The sequence below is a fragment of the Acromyrmex echinatior genome, unplaced genomic scaffold (genome assembly GCF_024713525.1).
Source record: "Acromyrmex echinatior isolate Ae372 unplaced genomic scaffold, ASM2471352v2 Scaffold28, whole genome shotgun sequence".
Lineage (NCBI taxonomy): Eukaryota > Metazoa > Arthropoda > Insecta > Hymenoptera > Formicidae > Acromyrmex > Acromyrmex echinatior.
The window spans coordinates 85564-90990 of NW_028259062.1; the positions used below are offsets into that span (position 1 = coordinate 85564).

The 5427-nt window shown below is 32.5% G+C and overlaps 2 long non-coding RNA genes across 2 annotated transcripts; one reads left to right on the plus strand and one right to left on the minus strand.

Moving 5' to 3' along the window:
- Positions 1–1750: 1750 nt before the first annotated feature.
- On the plus strand, positions 1751–3277 carry LOC147906478 (uncharacterized). The gene is made up of 2 exons (XR_015548399.1): positions 1751–2498; positions 2607–3277. It is a non-coding gene; the product is annotated as an uncharacterized LOC147906478 (long non-coding RNA).
- On the minus strand, positions 3051–4889 carry LOC147906479 (uncharacterized). Its single transcript, XR_015548398.1, has 2 exons — positions 3277–4889; positions 3051–3185 (listed from the first exon to the last, which is right to left on the minus strand). It is a non-coding gene; the product is annotated as an uncharacterized LOC147906479 (long non-coding RNA).
- Positions 4890–5427: the final 538 nt, after the last annotated feature.

Genomic DNA, 5427 nt, shown 5'->3' on the forward strand with positions numbered 1-5427 from the left:
GGCAAAGAAACATTATTGGAAAGGGCTGTAATCTGTGAGGTATAATTTTTTATCGTGAGGTTTTATTTTCCCTTATAATATTAGGTCATCTAAAAAGTATCCGCGGTTTTTTGTCACTAGATGTGTGTTGATGGTCATATATCTGATGACCCAATACTTTATTATCTAGTGACTTTACTCCCCACTATGGGTTGTCTACTTCATATCATACTCGTCGATTTAGCTTAGTAAAGGAAAAATCTTAAAAAATTTCAAAAGTTGTGAAGCATTGTGAAGCATTGTGTAGTATTGTGAAGTATTAATTGCTTTCCATTTACACCGATTTGCAGATAATTCTCATTTGTGAATTAAATAACTCTTGTCATAACTCAATTGAAATGTACGTTCCTTATGTATCTGAGAGTGAGATTCAACTGAGTTTTTTACAATCTGTATAAGCTCGAGATCGTGTGCTTTATTGAGATTTATTCCAAAAATGCGGTTATTAACCTTGTTAATTGTTATGATATTGTTATGATAACTTTACACCAAAGAAAGCGAGTAGTGACGTTATTAATCTGATAAGTATAAAATACTCACTTTTGACTCAATTTCACTTGTGTGTAAATGGAAAGCAATTACTGTGAAGCATTGTAAAGCCTTGTGAAGCATTGTGTAATATGGTGAAGCATCATGTAAACGATTGAAGTTTTACTCTTTTACGAATAAAATGCTATGCATCACATTTTTTAACCACACTATTTAATATTTGTATATCCGATAGACCGCAGTTTGTTAAGTGGGACGGGAAAATGTGCTATATTGCATTCTTCTCTTGCTTAATTAAGAAAAATAAAATAAAATTTATTAGCGAAAAATAATAATTTTAACTTGCAGCAATGTCAAAAAATATACAAAACATACATATTTTATATATATATATATATATATATACAGGGTGTCATGAATATACGGCCCCACTCGTTCCGAGCAGGTAGAATAGACTAAACTGAGTAGAAAAGTCCTCTACCATTTTGTAATACTAGTAATAATTAACGAGATATTAACGTTTAAAGATAGCCGAATATGCACGTCCTCCCGACCTATTATTGGCGAAAGTACGGCCCACCGAGCGCGCGGGCCGCGAGGAGCGGGGCTTACCGTCGCGAGTATCTAAGCTCAAAGGGCGCAGCGCGCCTGCTAGGCCATTCCCGCTCCTCGTGGTTTGCGCGCCATGCGCTCGGTGGGCCTACTTTTGACAATAGTAAGTCGAGCGGATACGCGTATTTGGCTATCTTTAAACGTTAATATCTCATTAATTATTGCGAGCATTACAAAATGATAGAGGATTTTTCTACTCAATTTAGTCCACTCTACCTGCTCGGGACAAGTGGGGCCGTATATTCATGACACCCTGTATATATAGGAAATAAATGTTGCTAAAAATATAAAAACAAATTTTTAATAATATTGGACTTAATAATATTTCATATTAATTTAAATATAATATGCGTGAAATTAGTTTCTGAGCTATTTGTTAACTAATTATAATAGTTTCTGAGCTATTTGTTAACTTATTTATATTTTTTAAGATTGCATTATTTAAGATGGAGAAGTATAATATATTTCTCTATCTTAAATGATGCAATCTCAAATAATACAAATAACATTAGTTAACACATCGTTCAGAAACTTATAACCTAATATATTCGGATATGCGCACATTTGAATATCCCCACTACTGATTATATGCGGTTTTAGTTCCGTAATTCCGGTGCCATAGTCTCAGACGGCACTAGAGAACCTGTCCTCATTTCTATTAAGAGAGGAGTTTGTACCTCCTGAACAAAATCGCCTTTACGAAGTTAGGGTACATGGAGCGCGGTATGCAGTACGCGGTACAGAACTAACTGTGTGTAGGTAACTGTACGAATCGCGCAAATCGTGCCGCTTCTTTTCTCCTCTATTACATGGAGCGCGGTTTGCGACGCGGGTTAGTAATAAACTCACATTACTATACATTGCTATGCACTTTTTAATGAAATTAATTGATTTAAACGCAATTATAATATTAAGTAAATCTGCTAAAAAAATAAAAGTATCGATAAAGTGTTCATAAAAATAAGTTAATATATTTAAAAAAATTCATACTAATGTGAGTTTGTCACCGTGCTGCAAACCACATTTCATGTAATATTAAGGCACTATAAACATGAGTATTCGCACATCCACCATTTTTACTCCTTTCCCCACTCCTTGCTCTGTCCGCTACTGAGCAGAGAAGGTTATGGTTGTTTGTTGTATTGTTTGTTGTCGTTACTTATTATTATAGGTTATAGCTTTTAAGCTATTGGAAACCTTGTAGCTTCGTATTTATGTATTTCTGCACTTCGAAATTTTACCATAAAACTAAGAGACGAAAAGAAGGATATGAAAAAAAACTGAAATTATATATTAACAAAAAATTTATAAGATGCCTTGTTGCGTTGCGATAAACTGTATCAATAGATCAGAAAAAGGTATTCGATTATTTAAATTTCCTGAAGATAATATTCGTCGATAGCTTGCTGTATTGCTATAAAATAAATACATGACTTGTGAATAAACATCACTACACTTTTTCGCAGATGAGAAATTTTAATCTTTTTCTTCAAATTGACATACATATTTGGCATCTTATCTAGAAATAACCTGAACGTCAGACATTCTTTAGGTCCTGCACTAATATTATGATAGATATTCAACTGATTTTGAGAGCAAAAATGGAATGAAAGGAGCTTCAAAATTTCAAGCAGCAAATATTATACAAATCATAACCTGTAATGACTATAATCCGTCACAACTCAGTGATGGAATGGAGACAGAGCAAGGAGTGGGAAAGGGAATAAAAATGGTGGACGTGAATACCTAGTGCTCTAGTAATATCAGCGAAAGAAATAAATGGAGTAAGAAATATAAATGCCGAGTACACGTTACGCGATATGGTCGGCTAAACTGGACATAACCAAAAATTATTGATTCTGCTTCTGATTTCCAAAGGAGAAGGATCTCTTAATATTCAATCCGTCGATATATTTACAATTTAATTTTTTTTTTATTTATTTACAATTCGTCGATATTTTGCATCAGGCTACTTATCTGAAGCATTGATTTTGCTACATCCTCACAAACATTTTCAACCTCCTCTGCACTGTTATACCTCTGTACTGTGAAATAATAATTATAAAATCAATTTTATGTAATTATTTTGATAATTAATACGTATAATAATACACAATAAAAACATTTTACACCTACACATTGTAATGACAGAGTCTTCACTGACGTTTAGGACGTGCATGTTCTCGTTAACAGTGATGTGCAAAAGCATTTCCGCAAAAGCCACGAAGGATGAAGTTGCAATAGCTACATTTTAATGACTAAAAAGGTATCAAAAAAGTAATATTTTTATTAATCGGCATACAATCAATTGAAATCTATTTCAGAAATATATTAAAGTTATTATATATAATTTTGCTCTTATATATTTTCCGCTAGAGTTGATCATTTTCGAGATATTTTAACGTTTCCAAACTTTTTGAAGACTATATTGTGATAAATGCTTTATACAGTACTTACAGGACTACATCATCGTATAAATAAAATTATATATAATTAAATAAAATATGTAATTATAAAATATAATTATTGGTTATGTCTAGTGTTCAGTGTCAACCATACCACATGATACCACGTATCGCATACCGCCTATTTTCCTAGTCGCCTAGTTAGTTACTGTACCGCGTATCACGTATCGCGCTCCACGTAATCGCACTCTTAAGTTACGTTCGTGGTACTTTTTTCTACGACGCACTCATTACACACAGGACAGTCAAGTTCACAAGCGAGTATCGAAAATCGAAATTTAACTCGAAACGCAAAATCGGTCTACTTTTATTAACTTAAATCACCGAAAAGATATTATTAAAGATAACCCTGAGCAACTTTTCGGCGGTATTAAAAGGGCCCCGGAGGTAATTAAAGAACTCTGACATAATCGACAATTGATATAAATTTGCTATTATCAATATAAATATTTGGCTTATACATTATTAAATTCATGATTTTTTATTACATAAATATTCCATAAATAAATATGCATACTTCTAAAGCTATAATATCCTATATATTGCAGGAAAATTACAATTTTTTCTTTGCAGTTATCAGCTCTGTTGATAATCAAACTTTGATGATAACACTGAAATTACAATTTTAAAGAAAAATCGAGTATTATTGAGTTCTAAATGCATAAATACGTCTATTAAACTAATAAATCATAAAATACAATACTATTAGTTTTTAACTCTTAATCACTTCAATGTTTATGAGGACGCGAACTCCTGTCAGTCTTTAATAGTATTTCGTTGGTGCTTAAGTGAAATTTCCTTAGGTGAAATCACACGGTGCGGAATAAAAAAAGCGGGAAACACAGACTTTTACATAACACATAAAACATGAGGCATAAGAAAATTAACCAATTAGATTTATTTTTTTAGTCCTTTATTTCACCGAGGAGGGGGGGGGGGGTGGAAGAAGAGGAAGGAAATGAAGCATTTTAATTGGTTCATTTTCTTATGCTTCATGTGTTATGCAATATGCAAGAGTATGTGCTCTCCGCTTAAGACTGCGGAATAGAGCTTCATTGAAGCAACCAAAATGCTATTTTGCATTTGATGTTGCGGAATAGAGATTGCGTCATTGTTCTTGTAACAACCGTCGTATTTTGAGAGGTTAAAATAATTTGATGCTAATTGATATGATGGAATTGAGTGTAATGTTGAGATGAATAAAGCAAAATGACAAAATCTGAGTGTATAAATATAAATATCAAGATAAAAAAAAAAACAATTCTTATATGATGCATTACGTGCAACTTCTGTATGCCCTTTTCCGCACTTTTCCATCACAAGTTTTGTGTGCTATGTTCACATGATGCAGAAAAATGATAGTAAATGAGCAATTCAAATAATTGTTATGAGATTGTAAATATCAATTATAAAATATTAAATACTACAACACAATGATAATTGTTTTACAATTTGAAGAATTATATTTCATTTTAATAAATAAATTACATAAAGTTAGTACGAAGGCAAGTCAATAAGTTTTTAGAAAAACATAGTACAACACATTTGTTTTTATCGATTCATTTTTATTTCTCAATATAGTTTCCTTTCAACTCGATACACTTGATCCAACGATTCTTCAAACCGTCCGAATAATATGATTTGTCTAACCCTTCAAAATAAGCCTCTGTTTAGGCGATGAGCTGCTTTCTGGTGGTAAATCTCTTTCTTCCGAACCATTTCTTCAGGTTTGGAAACAGGAAATAGTCGCAGGGAGCTAAATCTGATGAATATGCTGGATGAGGAAGCAATTCGTAGCGGAATTCGTTGAATTTGGCTATTG